Here is a 19,987-nt window from a genome sequence, read left to right as displayed (position 1 = left end):
GAACGGCTGAATTCAGTTTTGTTTGTAGGACTGGGCACTAAAAATCAGGACACCTTTTTTGGAGAAGCCCTCCTGTACCCTTGTGGCAGGAGAAAGCAATAGGCCTGTCTAGTTGAAGGTTACTGGCTCAGGTCAGAGCCATTTCTCTGGTGCAGGTCTCCGGTCCGAGCCATTTCACTGGTTTCTTTGTATCATCTGCTTTGTTCTTGCTCGTGTGTTGCACACCATCGCACAGAGGAGTAACTCTTGGTGGTTATAGATGCAGAAGCACCAACAGAAGTTTTTTTTCCCCTTAGATGCAGCTGCTAGCAAGCAGAGCAGTTCTTGAATAGCTCTCAGACATTCTGCGATCCATCCAACAGAGATTTTACTTATCAATATCAGATTCTACCGCGGTGGTGATGCTGCGGTAGTGTCGCCTCACAGTAAGACGCTGTCCGGTTCGATTCTCAGCTAGAGCATCTTCTGCGTGGAGACATGCGTGAACGGACGTACCTTCGTTGAAGGTTGTGCATCAGGGATGGTAACTCGGCATGAAAAAATCAACTACCAATCATTAGCGGACCGGAGTTCTGCTGTGGCGACCCCTAACCGGGAAAAGCCGAAAGACGCAACAACTCATCAATATCGGACTCTACAGATCCCCCTCTTTTATAGACCTCCTACTGTACACCCCCACAAGTTAGTCACCCTAAAACAGTTCCCAGCCTGATCCCCCATCTTTTTCTCCTTATCTGCTGAGATACCAGGTTCAAATCTCACATTATGGACTGTCAAGTTTCCCTCTTTCTCCTGCCAGCCTGGTGGACATGGGTCAAGGCAGTGTAGCAACTGCTTCATGTACACTGACAACCTCTTACTCCTAAAATCACTCAAGTACAATTTGCGAGAGATGCTCCTACACCAAGAATCTTTAATGACTGCTCTCGTGTCCAGAGCAGCAACACTAAACGGGTTGTCAGCCCACACACCATGACTCCTATTCGTAATATGCACCCAACCCATTAACCTTCACATGCAGAGGTACTCTCCTGAAACCTACCTAAATACCAGAGACCTCCAAAACACAAACATGCTACACTTAACACAACACCCCAATACAAACAAAAACACTAGCACCTGTCTCTCACCAAATAAATAAACCCTTAAGGCAATGCACAACTATTTCAAATGTCTTGGTAATAGGTGACTCGAAAATGAGACAAATGCCTCACTCACCAGGTTTAACAAGAAGGTTACAGTCAGCGGCCTGTCTGGTGCTACTATTCACTAAATCACATATGCACTCAGGTCTCTCAACAAGTACCGTTATGACTCTGTTACAGTTCATGTTGGTGTGAATGACTTTAGTTGTACCTCACTGGAATATATGAATAAAGACATGAATAAAGACATAATAGAACTCTGATTGTGTATCTCAGGTGGTTATGTTTCTAGCCTTGAGCAGCATTTTACTCTAGTCTAGAATGATACCACAATATAAAACAGAAAAAGGACAGACTTCAATAACTGGCTTAGTTTCCAATGTCATTCTAAGAAAATTCAGTTCCTGCCAGCCTGGGACAACATGGACAGACCACTCTGCTTTGCCAGAGACAGTCTACTGCTGGCACCTTTAGGCTTTCAGATGTTGGCCAAGGCACTTGCCTCCCCCGTAATGCCTTTAACAGCACCCTCCTCAGCCTAAACAAGCAAATAAGACAACTTGTAAAATCTTCTATGAGCAAGCATAAGATAACCCATAAGGCTTTCTTCAGCTACGTCTGCAACCAAGACGGTAGGACTCCGATGTGTGCTGAACTAATTGCAGATGGTATCACACACACTGACTCTGTGGAAACTGCAAATGTGCTAACAGACAGTTTTGGTGAAAATTTCACCCCCTATCCCCCCCAAGCATACCACAAAATGTCTTTATCATCTTCTCCACCCTGCTTCTTCAAAGAGCAAGTAAATAATGCTCTCTCAAAGGCTTAGAACACAGGCTCCATGGGACCATATGGCATTCTGGGCTGGTTCTCAATGTTCTAAAAACAAGAGCTAGCTCCTCTACTAAGCATTCTATTCAACCACTGGCTTTGTCCCCACTAAATGGAAAACGGCGACTGGTAACCCCCACCACAAGGTCGGCTCTGCAACAGACCCAGGTAACTACAGACCCATAAGTTTAACCAGCCTCACCTGTAAAGCAATGGAACAAATCATCATGGACCTCAAATAAGGACAGAGGACCTCTAAATCCTGGATCTGTCCCAATTCGTTTTTGTCAAGGGCAGGTCATGTCTGCTAAACCTGGAGGACTTTGAGAATGTGACCAGAGCCATTGACGAGGGCAAAGCCATACACATAGCCTATCCTGACGTGGCTAAGGCCTTTGACACTATCCCAGATTTCGGGCATAATCGACAAACTAACCCAGTCGATTTCAACTTTATGTTGTCAGGTGGGTTACAAACTGGCTCACAGATCGACAACACTCAAAGTGGGAGACTTCACCTCTACCAGCAGACCTGTCACCATTGGGGCCCCACAAGGGTCAGTGCTTGGCCCCCCTCTTGTTTGGCAAATGTCCAAGCTAAAAGAGAGGGACTGTGGCTAACCAAGTTTGCAGATGACTGCAGATTAGGGGATACTGAATCCCTTAGCAATGTCAGCATACTTCAAAAGGGGCCTACACAGACCAATGATTGGCACCATTGCCAAAGCCATGGTCTTAAACTAAAAGCAATCATTCCCTTTACTCCTTAAAAAAAAAAAAAAAAAAAAAGGATTTTTAAATCCTAAAACATTGTGGAACTCCAACCAAATATTACAGTCCAGTAATCTTAGCTCCCCCACTCCATGCCCAGACAAGACATTTGAAGAAACTGCCACTATCTTCAATACCTCTTATCAATTCAATATCCAAGCTACTGAACCCAAACTCCTAACATCGCCAACTTTTCTGAAGCTACTCCTAATACTATCTCCTCAAATACCTTCTCCCTCATACCTATACCTACTAGCTACATCTACTCTCTAAATTAAAAACATGTTCAGCATCAGCTGACAATATTCCTTACACTTTTCTTCTACTAGCAGCTGACTCTCTTGCTCTCCCTGTATCTAAACTAAATTAATCACTCTCTCTGAATCTCAAGTCCCTTCCATCTGGAAACAATGTTACACTCTACCTATACACAAAGGAGGCAACGCCTCCGACATCTTCAACTTTAGACTTATTGCTATCCTCTCCCCTCTCTCTAAAAGTACTAGGAAAAGTATTCATAAACAGGTTATGCAGTATCTAATACAGGAAAATCTGCTTACACCCACTCAACATGGCTTCAGACCCAAACACAGCACCAGCAAACTCTTTCTCTCTCTCTAAGCTCTGCTCAGCTACTCTGGCATCTTTAAACTTAGTTGAAACATGGCTCCCTAATAACCAGCTCATCCTTAACCCTAAAAAAACACAGCCATTACTCTTCCTACCTAAAAAGTTCAGCAATATTAAACCCTCCTTCATACAGTCCCTTAACACTCCCATTCAGGTAGAATCCAGTACTAACCACTGATGATCCAGCTTAAATTTGACTTTCACGTTAACTATCAAAAAGACTCATTCAAAACTAGGGCTCCTTCACCGTAACAAGAAATTCCTTACCTATAAAGCCAAGATTACTCTCTCTCTTACCTACCTTCTACCCAGTCTAATGTACAGTTCTCAAATTCTCACAAATCTTAACTCAGCACTCGTGACCAAACTCGAATCTACCTACAAGGTAGCTAGATTTGCTGCCCAACAAACCTACAAATCTCATCACTCTCTCTAAAACACCTAAACTGGCTTGAATTACCCCACCAGCTTCTTCTCTCAGCTCCAAACCATCCATTCTATCCTATACCAGCCTTCCTACTGCCCAGCACTATCCACTCTTCTCTCCCATTATTCTCCCCTCCAGACCTCGCCGAAGCTCTAACCAAGACCTACTACAAATCTACAAACCCAAGTCTAAATTTGGATGCAACATGTACAGATATCACCCCACTATTGCCTGGAATATGGTCAAACTAGAAATCAGGACCCGTACACATCCTAAACAATTTAAGACAGCCACCAAAGAGCACTTTAAAAGTCACTGGTCCGGCCACTGCACTCTTCTTAACACCCCCCATCTTCTCATACCTTAATCTACTTTCTGCCCTTAACTCATCACTAGCTCTCTCTCTAATCTTCCTTGACTAATCTTTCTACGGTCTTCTAAAATCTATTAAGCAAATTGCCTCAGAGAAACATTCTACTGTAATTATCTTGCCTTCATGCAACTACATTATGATAAAACTGGGTTTTTGCAACCACTTACCCCAAAAACTATACTCATCTTAATGACATTTATTTTTATACATCTTGAAATAGTTATGCTATACTCCTGATTATAGACACTGTACAACATTGTATTGCTACTTAATGCCTTGTAATAATCCTATAACATTGCTGTTTAATGCCAATTTATAATGAAAGTTGTGTAGGAGCTTTTCTCCCCGGGCCTCCACTGAAAAAGGGCTTTTCAGCTCAGACAATCCCGGTCAACAAATGTAAAATAAAAATAAATAAAAACAATATCCCCCATTGATAAAAAACAAACAATAATACCCTAAGTACCAATTCAATAGTGAGACCTGGGAAAACAAGTTGACTGCGACTTCAACTTTGACCACCATGTGTCTACTGTGGTAAGAAGACATTCTATATTGCTCACCTGATTAGGAAAGGCATCGCCACAAAACGAATGAAGTCACAACTCCCTGTACTCATCCCTCGTCAGGCCTATTATTGAATATAAATTATCCCTTTGGTACGTACCATACCAGACATCTACAGCAACTTGAAAGACCTCAGAGATGTCTAACCAAGAAAGACCTCAGAGATGTCTAACCAAGAAAACAGTCTCCAGCATGGAATCAAGTGGAAAATTTATTACAACGAAACGTACTTCGAACACACAAGCTTTAAAAACCAAAAATAACCAAATGTATATGCAAGCGCTTTCGTTTAATTTTAAACTTCAGACAATCCATTAAAATACATCACTTCCTTTTATAACTTTTCTTCACTTCAAAAACCTCCACGACTCATAAAACACACTAACTTTCCCCCATGTTAATGTCAGACAATATTAAAATTAATGGCATTAAACAGAAAGAAAATTAAAGATTAAATGGTGTATTTTGATTAATTCGAGATATTTTATATTAATAACAATAAATATGTTAAGACATTAAATTGACTCTTATGAATACAAATTTAAGGAATTTTAAAATACGTTTCATATATTTTAATGGTTTTAAATTTATTTTTTTTTTATAACAAATAAATTTTGAATAGTCAAAATATTATATAAGTATTTATTAGATTGATTTTGGTAATTTAAATTGATTTTTCTAATTCCAGAAAGGCTGATACCATTCCAAATAAATAATTTCTGTATATTAATTTTTAAGAATAATATTACTGATTATAATCATTTCTATTTAATATTTCATAACTGAACATAATATACATAGTTTCGCTCTATACATATATTTTCTAACTAATATAAATTTAGATATTCACATAAAATTCCATTTTGTAGTAGCATTAACACGGGGGAAAGTTGGATTTTTTTTCAAACAGTCAAAATAGTAGAATTAAGCATGCGTGTGTTTTAGGAGTCATGTGGAGCTTTTTTTTTTGAAGTGAAGAAAAAAAGTTAGAAAAGGAAGCTATGTATTTTAACGGATTGTCTGATGAAGTTTAAAATTATTTAAACGAAAGCGCTTACATACACATTTGGTTATTTTTGTTTTTAAAGTTTGCGTGTTCGAAGTACGTTTCGTTGTAATAAATTTTCCACTTGATTCCGGTTGGTGGCTTTTCGCTTTTAGTGCTTTACCAGTTTCTTTGGAAAAAAAGTCTCCAGCATGTCTTGCATAGAAAAACTGAAGTCACTGTCACTGTATTCAGTAGCATGCAGACTACGTAGAGATGACCAATATCGGGTTTACGGTGCTCTCTCAGACTCAAATCTAATGGAAATGCTGCACATTTGTAAGTCAAATGGGACTTGAATCAACTGTCCCAGGGACCTCAATCTAACATTGACAAACAGGACCTGCTGGACAGTTGGACACATCTGACCTTGCCACTCCTCTGGAATAGCCTTCCAATCTATATCAAGAAGAGAACCTCCATGACCCTGTTTAAGCACAACCTAGACAACTAGATGATAAACTGTAAATTTTTGCCAGGGACTGCCCTGGTTTCTCTCCTGGACAAGGGTGGCCCTTGCTAGAAAAAGCTTGGGCATAAATGATCTCTCATCTAGTATTAGAGAGATTTAATGGCTAGACTTGTAAAGACCACTGGGTCAATAACCTAGCAACATCCTATGAACCTACAAAATATTCCTCCCTAGAGGCAGCCTGGGAGAAGTCCCCACTAGAAACCTCCACCATAATAGAACCCATATATGTGAGTAAATACAGAGCAAGCTAACACACTGGTCTTTTGAAAGGTGGTCCTCCACATATGATCAGAGAATATGTCCAGTCATGGACCAATGCATCCCTGCTGCATACACTGGGTGGAGGATTAAGGTAGAAACACTGCATTCAGAGATGCAGTGGGGGGGGGGGGCTAAGGACAAAAAGCCTAAGAAAGGATTCTTAGCAAAAGATAAATTAAGTGAAGACATACAGGGCTTAGACAATAGCAGAGTTGGACTTCAAGGAAGGGATAGCTATAAAGGGAATCTGAGCAGCTGCTGGGGGACGGGGGTATGAGTGAAATAAGCCCATTTACAGAATCTTGCTGCTTCCCTGACACAGCTGGTAGAGCCTCATTCAGAATTGTATGAGGAAGCACCAGCCTACACCCATAAAGTAGGAATAAAGAGTTAGAATTCAAAGAAGAAACACATTCTGGTGCTCTTGAATTAGTTAGCAGGACCACTCATCTCCACAGCACTGGTTTAAAGAGGACTTCTGGAAGCACAGCATCCACTGAACTGCCTTTTGAAATACCATCCATCCTAGGAGAGTATCATCCAGTGACCATGTTCTAAGGTGTATGGACAACAAAGGGGGGGGGGGAGGGTGCCCTAAAAAAGGATGCATGGCACCAGGTACTGAAGAAACATGCTGGAAACTCGGACTGACTTTTGCAAGTGACAGGACCTCAGCGAGCAACAACTGCAAGACTTGTGCAGAACCTGACAAAAGTTATCCATACTGACCATACACCCTAATTTTTGCAGGCAAGGGTCTGCCAGCAACTATGAAACCAGGGCTAAAACAGTCCAATACATGTTGCATCCTTTCCAAGACAAGGAAATCTTGGAAGGAGCAAGTACATAACAGTTTCTATGAATACTGCCCATGGGAAGTGGAACAGAGACTTCAAACTGAACAATCCCAAGAAAGGAAAATATCTAAGCAGAAGATCCCTATGCCAGCTAAGACTGCACACACTATGCAACACTGATTGCTTCAAGTACTTAAGGGGAGTGGGGTGGGGACAGCAATGGCCTGCTTGCAGAAATAGGAAGCAATTACTGTCATGCATCAGAGAAACACCCAGAGGGCCAAGGTGAGACCAAAGGTCAGGTCCTGGAACAGGCAAAGTGCCTGGCCCATATTCTAATGCAGGAGGAACTTCCACAACCTTTTGGCCATCTTTGAAGACCAAGACCCAAAATTCAAAAACAGCACATCTAGACTCTTAATAGAGACCGATATAAAAACGAACTGCAGCAAGACCACACAAAACAACAACTTGGGGATGAACAGGTCTGAGATTACAAGTCTATTTTGGTACAAAAATTAAAGTAGTCTCTGCTGGCATGCTAGGACCTGCTGAACGTCTCTTTTTCACAAACAGCAGCTGCATTTCTTTCCGTACCTTCTGATGTAGCAGCATGCCTAGCAAAGGTGTGAATTTTGGTCTAGACATGAATGAATGTGGCATCTACACAAAGTCTAACTCACCAGTCACTGGAAACTTTGCCATTGGGAAAAGCATAGGAAAAAACCTTCCTCCTCAGCTCCTTCCTAAGGGATGGGCAGAGTGAGAGTCAGCAGTGGCATTACCCACAACAATCACTTGACAACTGTGGCTCTCAACCAATGAACCAGTGATGCTGCTGCTGGTCAGTCTCATGACGTGATCAGATCCAGTTCTCTGTTATGGGCTGCTATTACTATTTTGGCAGTTTCTGGCCTAAAAGGAGAGTTCTGGGGGAAACTGTCACTAAATGGTATTGCCCCTTCTCCAATGACCTGGAAATAGTGGTCAATTTTCAAGCCATACAGCAAAGGCACATTCATAAATGCTGCTTTATTGTCTTCAGTAAAGCTGGTTAAGGCACAGACAAGAATAACTGCTCAAAATTATGCTGCATCATACCAACACACAGTTATCTGTGCACCTTACACAACATAATAAAGGTTACTATAAAGTAATTTACAATCTTTGCACAACTGTAAGGATGAGGAAGTCCACTTTCTCAGCTTCTCCAGAACACTAATCCTTTTTGGGAGAATAGGAGACAGACCGATTATGTAAGATTCATCACAGTGGTTACAGTAAGTCAATCATTCAGCTTATGGATCTCCACTGAATGGTACAATCTTATGGAGGGATGGAGACTACTTGTTTTTCTGAGACACAACCAACATCTGGTTATTCCACAGGATATTCACCGCATCGCTAACCCTGTGAATACCCAGGGAGCTGGACAGCAATCTCTGTGGAGATAAAAGGGCAATTAGCCTTCACAGAGCTTTCCACTAGTTTACAAATTCTTACTGAAAATTCGGGTCTTCCATAGGAGAGGACAGGAACACTACTGTCCCCATCTCTCGTGACAGGAAGAACACAGTACCCTCATCTTTGCGCCCTTTCTTGGGTTCTCTTGACAGACTTTCACAGAACAGGAACAGTCATCAAGATGCAAGCTGTCTGATAAGTCTAATATCCATAATTAATTTCCAAAGCACCACAAAAATGCCTGCACTGCCCCTCCAACCAGATTGTCACAGCAGTCAATGTTAGAAGTCCTGAAATAAACAGTGTCTGGGTAGCTTATGCTACATCCAACACTGGGCAGGCAAACACTGTCACATGGGGACCATACAGCAAAGGCAAGTACAGTGGGCCACACAGGTAAACCTGCTAAGGACAGAGCAGTAATGGACCCCATGAGGGAAATATGAAACTTGCCAGAGCTGCAGATTAAGGGCTCAGCAAAATTGTACAAGTAGCAGTACCCCCCCCCAATACATGAACAGCAAACATTGGGAGACCTGAATATGTACCTTTGGCCTTAATGCCCCCCCCCCCTTAACACTTGGTTAATTTACAAAGAATGTTTCTTAGACCAAGCGCCCACAGAAGGTGCCAGCACTGAAGGAGAAAAAAAAAGAGAGTAGGATATTTCCTTCTCATCTTGGAAGGCACCTGAACCAAGGGGTGATATTTAGGACTTGAGACTTCTATTTATACTTTCTTGAGCTGCTCTTACTTAATGGTCTTCTACCTTAATTTACTGTTCTGAGTGCTTTTAAGTGGTCAAGTGCCCTTATTCTGCACTTGGTGCCTTTGTCGTTTTAAATTTATCTGCATTTGCTTAAACTGTATTTGCCTTAATATTGCTATACACTTAAGAGTGCTAGCTTATGCTGCATTTAAAGTGTTTTTGCTACTGTTTTAACTGCCTTTTGCACAAAAAAAAAAAAAAAGTTCTAAGCTGGTTTCCTGTAACTAGTGTAGTCCAGATACAGGTTTTCTGTATCCAGGACTGTTTTGTAAGTTTGAGCCCCCCAGACCTTTGTGTTGGAGGGAAGCCTTCTAGCTCATCAGTGGGAGTGGTAAGCACTAGGGGAGCCTATCTACCACAAGAGGAGTGGTTTCTGGTCCAGAAATAGTAGTTTATTGGCAGTCTGGGCAATTCTTCCCATTCCTTTCAACTTTCTGGATTAAAAGCCCGTGTTTGCGTGCCATGCAGCGGTGCTCAGCTGAGGTAAACTACTACCGGTGCCAGAAAGTTTGCTCTTCAATTTTCCCCTTAGAACGAGCTTGTTGTTTTACTTCTTGCATTTCAATTAGCATAATTTGTTAGCACTTTAACAAGCTTTTGTAGCATTTATTGTAGCACACTTAGATGCTATCAGCACCAGTACTTATTAGTTACGACCACTCCTCCTGGTACGATTGTAGGGCAATCTCCTGTGCTTTCTCCTGCTAACCTGGTGCACTTGGACATTCTGAGATAGTGTGGCAACTGTCTAATATATAGACAACCCTCTCATCTTACCTCCCAACACTCACACCAGAGAGATGCAGCAAAATGGAAGCAGTGCACGCTCCAACCAAGACCAGACTAGCTGGTCAGAGGAGAAGGTCAACACCTGCAACTCACTACATAGAACACAAAGCCCTCCAAAACACCAACCATCACAACCCACACACAGAAACACAAGCCATCCACCTACCTTTACAGAGGCTCTCAAAAATTTACCCAGAGACTGTGCCCCCCCCCCCCGAGACAGAAATACACTACCACCACAACTTAACACCAACCCCAGAACACACAGCTCACTCCAAGTGTGCCCCTCAACCCAAGCCCTTAGGGGAAAACACTTAGCCCAATGTACTAATCACAGGAAACTCAATTGTGAGGCACTGATGTCTCACTCACTAGGCTGAACAAGGAGAAAGTGATAAGTCAGTTGTCCATCAGGCGCCAGGATCCGCCACAACACATGCACTCAGGTCACTCCACAACAAATATAAATGACTCAGTCACTGTCCATGTGTGTGTGAATGACCTGACATGCACCTCCCTGTACTACATGAATAAAGATGTGATGGAACACCCTGATTATGTGGCCCAAGCACTATGACCCTAGCCCTGAGCAGTATTCTACAGTCAACCAGAATGATACCACAGTACAAGCAGAAAGAGATAGACTTCAATTGGCTAAGTTTCTGGTGCGATTCTAAAGGGATCCAGTATCTGTCTGCCTGGGACGACATGATCGACAGACCTCTATTTGCCAGAGACAGCCTGCACCCGTCACCCCAGGGATTCCGGGCACTGGTTAAGGCTCTTGCTACCTCTATACTGCCGTTTTTAGGCAGTGTTCCAAAGACCAAAATTCCACTTTAACAGCTACAAACAAATACAATCTGAAGGTCATGCTGCCCAGTCCTAGACGTCTAAATCTCAAGATGCACTCACTCAAAACTCTCCTCAAATTGGAGAATGTTGACATCTGTGCTGTAATGGAGACCTGGTTTAAAGAGGCAGCAAGCACCACTGTGCTCTCAGGCTACAACTCATTCCATACTTTTCGGCCCCAGAATGCATCCAAAAGCTACAAAGGTGGTGGTGACTCCATATTCTTAAAGGAAATGCACACCTCTAGACTGAAAGCCCAGCATAATGCTTAAGAGATACTACAGGTACAACTAACAATGGGTAAGATGGTGATAGAAGTCATAGCCTGCTACAGAACCCCAAACATGTCCCTAGACTCGCACGCCAACTTCCTAAGCACCCTGGAATCTATCAAGGTCCAACCCAATACTCTCATACTGGGCAACTTCAAACTACCTTTTCATCAACTGAGAAAACTATTCAAGTAGCAATGTACAGGCACAATGCTTTCTGGAATTTATCAACTCCAAAGCCCTGGACCAGCTCATTCTGACCCCCACTAGAGGAAGAAACACCCTTGACCTGGTGATCACCAACATGGGAGACCACTGCTCCACACCTGTAGTCAGATCCTCCCTTGTTAAATCTGACCACAAACAGATCACCATGGAAATCTCCATCTCACCTACAACCCCCGTTAAGGTTAGCACCCTGAGAAACTTCTCTAAAGCCAACTTTGAGCTCCTAAAAGCAGGGGTGGCTAACTTATAACTGACTGCTGAATCGTACACCAATGCACTGTACTAGCATGTACACAAATGCATGGCCCTTGCCATACCAAATAAAACAAAAACACTCTCCTCCTCCAAAAAAATGAAGCCAATCTGGTGGTCCTCAGCCATCAATAAACTCTACAACAGAAGAAAGAAACTGTTGCAGAAAAAAAAAAAATGAAGTCAACACTGGAAAACCTCCCTTATCAATTTCAACAAAAAGCTGAGATCCCTTATCAATCCTCTAAAGCCAGTTATGAAGGCAAAACTGTGGCCGACACCAATAACAACCACAAAACCTTCTATAGCTATACCAAAAATCTCAAAGGTAGTACCCGGATTTACTCTGAGTTATTGCACAATGGCACCTCCTATACTGAGCCAACAGATATTTACCATAAAGTGTTAAGGCTCTGACTTGTCACACAGCATTCTGTGCTACAGGTGCACGGTTTGAAACTCACCTGTTTACTGTCATTCTAAGAGGTCCAGTATCTGTCTGCCTGGGATGACATGACAGACCGACCAGGATGCTTTGCCAGAGATGGCCTGCACCTGTCACCCTTGGGATTATGGATACTGACCAAGGCTCTTGCCACCCCTATAGTGGCATTTTTAATCAAGGTTCAAATGACAAATTCACCACCGTACAAGCAAGCAAAATCTGAGGGTAATGCTACTCAACGCTAGAAGTCAACCTCAAAATGCAATCTCTCGAGACAATCCTTAAAATGGAGAACATCGACATGTGTAGTGACAGAGACTTGATTCAAGGCTCCAGAGAGCACCCCTGCATTACCACGCTGTAATTCATACCACACCTTTCGTCCATCTAACCTGGACCGAAACACTAAAGGCGGAGGCATGTCCATTTCATTAAAGATATCCACACCTCCAGGCTAGTTGCTCAGCATAATTCATTTGAGATTATCAAAGTGCAACTAACTCTGGGCAAAAATGCAATAAATTGTAGCTTGCTACAGATCCCCCACCATGCCCAGGATTACCACTACTCATTTCTTGATACACTGCAAAATATTAAGAGTACAACCCAACACCCTAATGGACAATTTCAACTACCCCACCGTTAACTGGGATAACTACTCATGTACTGATGAAGGGGGGTTAACCCGAAAGCTTTGCTTAAATCTTTTTCTACGGCGCACAGAAGTGTTTTTGGATAACTAATCATGTACCAACTCTCTTGCTCAACATTTTCTGGAATTCATAGATTCCAACGCCTTGGATCAACTTAACCACACCCCCACGAGGAGCAACAATATCCTAGACCTTGTAATTACCAACATGGTCAACTGGTGTTCCACACAAGAGATAATTCCTCATTGCTTAGATCCGACCACAAGCTAATCACCCTAGACATCCACATCTTGCCCCCACCCCCATTAGAGAAACCACCGCAAATAATTTTCTCCAAAGCCAACTTCTTAAGACAGAAGTGGCAAACTTCACGACACCCATGCAGATGGACAGTAGAGGTACGACTGCTGAATCCTACAAGAGTCCCTGGATTGTGCAATCCCTAACAGAACCAAGATGCTATCCTCTATATATCTATATATATATATATATATATATATATATATATATATATATATATATATAGATATATATATATATATATATATATATATATATATATATATATATATATATATATATATACATACATATATATATATATATATATATATATATACAAAAAAAAAGCCAATGTCGTGGTCCCCTGCCATAAACTCTACAACAGAACAAAGAAACTCTTGCAAAGAGTAAATCCCATGATTGGAGGAACTCCCTGGTCAGCCTCTGTAAGAAGCTGAGATCCCTCATAAAATCCTCCAAAGCTAGTTACGAAAACAAAACCGCCACTGATTCTAAAGACAGCCAAAAAGCATTCTATAGCTATGTCAAATCTCAATGGCAACACTCGGACCTGTTACGAGTTACAGCACAATGGCACTAAATATACAGAACCAACTGATATTGCCAACATCCTGGCAGATAGGTTCAGTGTTAACTTAACCCCACTCTCACCCCCTAAAAGGGGCCCATCTTTATACCTGAAGAATACAAAGTTCCTGCAATCATGCCTGCACAAGTAAAAACCACACTCTCCAAAGCGAAGAGCACAGCATCCATGGAACCTGACAACATCCCAGGCTGTGTTCTACACGGACTACAGAATGAACTGGCACCCCACCCAAGTACCATGTTCAATCATAGCCTTACCGCAGACTTTGTGCCCACTGAATGGTGCACAGCGACTGTTATCCCACTCCACAAAGGGGGAGCCACCATGGTCCCCGGGAACTACCACCCCATTAGCCTGATGAGCCTGGTCTGCGAGGCTATGGAACGTATCATCATGGAACTTATAATCAATGACATTGGTAATCTCCAAACTCTGGACCCCACTCAGTTCGGGTTTGTAAAAGGCAGACCATGTCTCCTAAACCCGATAGACTTCTTTGAAGCAGTCACTAAAGCCGTAGATGAGGGTAAGGTGGTTCACACAGCTTATCTAGATCTCACCAAGGCTTTCGACATCATCTCCACTCTGGAATTATAGATCAACTCACTAAACTAGGTATAAATCCCTATGTCACAAGATGGGTTGTCAACTGGCTCACTGACAGAACCCACACTGAAAGTAGTAGACTCCAAATCCGACTTCATACCAGTGACAAGAGTACCACAGGGTTCAGTCCTGGGTCCTCTCCTGTTTGATATCTACTTCTCTGAAGTACAGCCTAACGCATAAGATCATTGGCTTACGAAGTCCACAGATTACTGCAAACTAGGAGCCATAAATGAAACTCCTAATGATGTGGACATCCTACAAGAGAGCCTCACAGAGATGCCTGGTGTTAAAGCTATGGCCTTAAGCTCAATGGCAAAAAGTGCATGGTCAGCCTTTTTGGTAAAAACTCTGTACCCATGAACTACCACATAGGCGGTAGTCTAAAACACCGAAAATGTGACGAGACCTTGGGGCATAGGTGGACAGTACACTCTCCTTTGATAATTACATTGCCACAGTGGTCAGGAAATCCTACGTGGCACACCTCATCACAAAAGGATTCTCATCCAGGAAAAGAGGTCATTGTTCCCTTTTACTACTCACTCAGACCCATTACAGAATACAGCGTGCCTTTTATGTACTTCACAAGACATCAACAAGTGGAAAGGCCGCAGAAACACCTCACAAAGAAGATTACTGGCCTCAAACAGATGCCCTATGCAGACAGTCTAAAAAAACTCTAGCTTTACTCAGTCACGTATCGCTACTCATAGGTGATCTCTGCCCAACATACAAAGCCAGGTTAAACCTAGAACTGTTGGACATGCTCCACTTAAAGAAATCCCAATCCCTCAGAGCTACATGCTCTAGGGACCTAAACCTTGTCACCACAATAAACTGAACATGCTGGAGGGATAAATTCCTGTCCCACAGACTTCCCATACTCTGGAACAAACTACTTATCTATATCAAACAAAGCTCCTCTTTAGCACTCAAGAAAAATCTTGATGATTGGATGGGAGATGGGAAATTCACCCCGGGGATCACTTCTGTGGCTCTGCTTGACAGGGGCACAGGAAAAAATTTCCTTGGGTGGCAAAAGCCAGGGTACCTTTTTGGTTAGGCTTATATAGACCCTAGGGCCAATAGCCTAGTACTTACCTATGAACCTATAGGATACAGCTAACATACTTGCCAACAGATTCAGTGCCAACTTTACCCCCCCCCCCCCAAGGGCCCTATCACAATACCAGATGAAAGCCTGGTAGGTTCATAGGTAGGTACCAGGCTATCAGCCCAAGGGCCTACGTAAGTCTAGCCAACAAGGTTCCCTAATTTAGGCCACCCAAGTTAGCCACTGTCGAGCAAAGATGCACAAGAGATCCCTGGGGATCATTCTGGGTGATGGCAGAATACTACTCAGGGCTAGGGTCATACCTGCCTGGGCTACAAGATCGGAGAGCTCTTAAATGTCTCTTCATGTAGTCCAGGGAGATACGTCTCAGGTCATTCACACCAACATGGACAAAGTCATATTGTACTTGTTGTGGAGTGACCCAAGTGAGTGGGTTATGTGGTGGATCCAGGCACCCAACAGGCAGCTGACAGTAACGTTCTCCTTGTTTAGCCTGGTGAGTCTGACATCAGTGTGCCTGACTAAAGAGTCACCTATGACTAGTGTGTTGGGCACGTTCTGTCTTATCGGCTATAGTTGAGTGGCACACAGTCTGTGGGCTATGTGTCATTTGGGTTGTGCTGGGGGATGGAGGTTGCTTGCGTTTCTGCTTTGGAGGTCTCTGTTGCTTAGACAGATTATTGAGAGCCTCCGCGAATGTGTGTGTGTTACTGTGTGTGAATTTTGGTGGTGTAGATTTAGTGAGACTATGTGAGGAGTGTTGTGTGGTACAAATGTTTACCTTCTCCTCTTGACTGTCAAGTTCATTCTTGGTTGGAGAGTGCTTTACCTCCAGTTTAGCTAGACAAGTGCATCTCACAGGTTGTAGTGTTGGGTGGTAGGAGGAGAGGGTTGTCTGTGTACACGAGAATTTCTACATTGCCTCAAGATGTCCAGATTCATCTGATAGACACGAGAGAAAACCAGGAGCTGACCCTTGGACATGCCTGAATAAAAAACTATTTTCCTCTAGATAAGTGAGGAAAGCGAGTACAAGAGTCATTTTACTCTAAGCAAGTGAGAAAAGTAAGTACAAAAATGAGGCAGGTTGAGTGCTATAGTAATTAGTAGCTTATTTAGTGCTTACAAGTTCTGAACAAGATCAGAGTACGAATAAGCAAATTAAGTGCTAAAATTAAGAATCTGTATTTGCACTAGAGTTACAGGAAAGAAACTAGTGCAAATGCAGGCTTTCAAATCAGAAAGTTGAGAGAGAGAGAGGGAAAAGACTGCCCAAACAGCCAATAAACTACAATTTCTGGGGGAGAACCACTCCTTATGTGGAAGGCAAGGTTACCTAGTGCTTACCACGGATAAGCTAGAAGGCTTCCTTCCAACACAGGAAAGCTTGGGGGGGCTCAGAAGCTTACATACAGCCCTGGATACAGCAAATCTGTATCTGGACTACACTAGTTACAGGAAAGGTAGAAACAGGCTTACAGTATTTTAATTTATTTATATACTTAGGGTGTGTCCCAGATCAAATCTACAGTAGGGTGGGCAACTGCAAAAGCCACCAAATTTAAACCAAGAGCCAGAAATAGGGAGATTGGGTGGGACAAAACACTTCAGAGATCTGAAAAACTATATAAGCACCAATTAACAGTACAAACTCTAAAACCAAAAAAATACATACTTAGCTCAGTATATTTCCAGATAGATTAAAAAGCAGTCTCTCAGAACACAGGTTCCAGCAATGAAACGCTGGCTGTTACTAACAGGTCTAGTACCAAACATTTCTGCAGCACAGGTAAAAGCTGCATTGTCCAAAGCCAAGAATACAGTGTCCTTGGGACCGGGATAATATCCCTGGCTACATTGTACATGAGCTACAAGAGGAACTGGCACCACATCTGTGTGCCCTGTTCAATCACAGCATTACCTCAGGCTAGGACCCTAACGAACGGTGCATTGCGACAGTCATCCCACAAAGAGGAAGCAACTACAGATCCTGGGAACTATCACCCCATTAGCCTGACAGGCCTGGTATGCAAAGCTTTGAAGCCCATCATCACGGATCTGCTTAAAAAAAGATAGGCAATTCCTAAACTCTTGGCCCCATACAGTTTGGCTTTGTCAAGATGAGATCTTGCCTGTCGAACCTGTATGACTTCTTCGAGGCAGTCACCAAGGCTGTGGATGAGGGTAAGGCAGTGCATACACAGCCTACCTCGACTTGGCCAAGGCCTTTGATACCATTCCCCACTCAGGTATCATTGATAAACTCACCAAACTAGGCATCAATCCTTACATCATTAGGTGGGTTGCAAACTGGCTCACAGACAGGACCCACAGAGTGAAAGTCGTGGATTTCATGTCAGACTGTGTATCATTCACAAGCAGAGACCCACAGGGCTTGGTCCTGGGTCCTCTCCTGTTTGGCATCTACTTCTCTGAAGTCCAGGCCAACACAGAATGACTCTGGCTGACCAGGTCAGCTGATGACTACAAGCTAGGAGTCATTATCAACTCACCAAGTGAGGCAGACATCCTAAAAAAGGGCCTCAGAGACCAAAGACTGGTGTCGGAACCATGGCCTGGAGCTTAACGCCAAAAAATGTGTTATCATCCCCTTTGGAAAAAACTCAGTTCCCACACATTACCACGTGGATGGGAGACCACTGAACACTGAAGGGGCCATAAGAGATCTGAGCACCCAGGTCAGCCACCTCACCTTCGATCATCCACTGCCAATGTGGTCAAAAAGCCCTTCTACGTGGCACATCTTATAACCACAGGTTTCACATGCAGGAAGACAAAGAGGTCATAATCCCCCGCTCTACTCATCCCCCATTAGACCAGTCATCAAATGTAACGCCCCGTTTGGCACGAGTCTGACCAGACACCTACAACAGCTGGAGGGGCCACAAAAGTACCTCACAAAAAGAATCTTAAGCCTTAAACGTGTCCTACATGGACAGACTCAAGAAACGTCAGCTGTTCTCAGTCTCTTATCGCCTACTTAGAGGTGATCACTGCTTGACTTACAAAGCCATGTCCGACTCAGCCCTACTTGAAATGCTACACCTAAAGAATTCCCAACCCCCCCCCCCCCCCGTGCCACTCGCTCCAGAGATCACAACCTCATTACCACAATTAACAGAATATGCTGGAGGGACAGGTTCATCTCCCAAAGACTGTCCCATACTCTGGAATAGGCTCCCCATTCATGTCAAGCAGAGCACTTCACTGGTCCTCTTCAAAATGGATCTTGACGAGTGGATGGGTAACAAAGTTATGGGCACTGTGAACTAACAGGTGGCACAGTGTCTGGGCATTTATTTGGGGCTAGGCTTCTAAAGGCTCCAGGGCCATTAGCCTAGAAAACACCTATGAACAGAACATTTCAAAAAGAAAGCACAGAGTTACTTCCTGCATTGCCTTAAAATTGCATCAGTAAAATATAAAAAGACTTTACAATGTTCTGATTTGCCTGAGCAAAGCACATATTTATTGTGACTACCGGTACAAGTTATCCACTCCCTTCAATCACACTTCATTACAAGAAAAAAAAGGAAGATGGCCAAATCCTGAAATTATTAGAATGGATGAAAATCCTCCAAAACTTGGTCATCAGGCATGGCGGGGAGAGCAAGGAATCTTCTCTCAACACAAGAGCAACTGAATCAATTCTGCTGTGAGCCTATGTTGCTGGCATACAGGGATAAAGCTTTGACCGTTGCCAAAGTAATAAGAGCTTGAATACAGTCTCAGGCAGACTGGATTAGCATGCCTTTGTGGGGAAAAGGTACACCTGTACGGGGCACGCTGACAGGTTGATCTTCCTGACAGACAGGAGAGAACAGCATGTACTCTGCTGCCTGGGGTGGGAGAATCTTGCCAACCTCAAGCACGTTACTGAGGCAAGTGGCCTAACAACAGACTACCACTGTACACCCTACCTACGGAGATATTTCAAATTCCCATACTACTGTATCTGCAAGAAATATTCTACACAGCAGTAAATAAAGATGCCTCCCCAGGTGCCATAATCTACTCACCTGTCCCCATTACGGGTTGCAGAGACTCTACAGAAACAAAAGTAGTAAATCTAGTAGGCAAGGCCAAGCCCAATAAGCAGCTGGTGGTCAATTGTGGGGAGCAAAAATTAGCCAAAACAAAAACATCTGTGTACAAGGCAGACAAGAGATAAGCTAACACAAATCACTTAAAAGTGATAACTATGTGGATTAGACAAAGCAGTGCTAACAAAAATTTAAATGGAGCACAAGACTGTCTTTAATAGTCATCATCAAAACTACTAAAAACAAAAGGTCACTATGAATAATCATTTCTGCAAAATGCTTCCATAAAAACACAG

At 42.9% G+C, this 19,987-nt stretch overlaps 1 protein-coding gene across 4 annotated transcripts in view; it reads right to left on the bottom strand.

Annotated features, from left to right (window-relative positions):
- The window catches only part of PPRC1 (PPARG related coactivator 1), a 310,188-nt gene that overhangs the window by 263,924 nt on the left and 26,277 nt on the right, over positions 1–19,987 (bottom strand). The gene's annotated exons all lie outside the window — the stretch shown is intronic.

The sequence above is a fragment of the Protopterus annectens genome, chromosome 14.part0, assembly GCF_019279795.1.
Source record: "Protopterus annectens isolate FY-2018-M chromosome 14.part0, PAN1.0, whole genome shotgun sequence".
Taxonomy (NCBI): domain Eukaryota; kingdom Metazoa; phylum Chordata; order Ceratodontiformes; family Protopteridae; genus Protopterus; species Protopterus annectens.
This window is presented reverse-complemented; position numbering and strand designations above follow the sequence as displayed.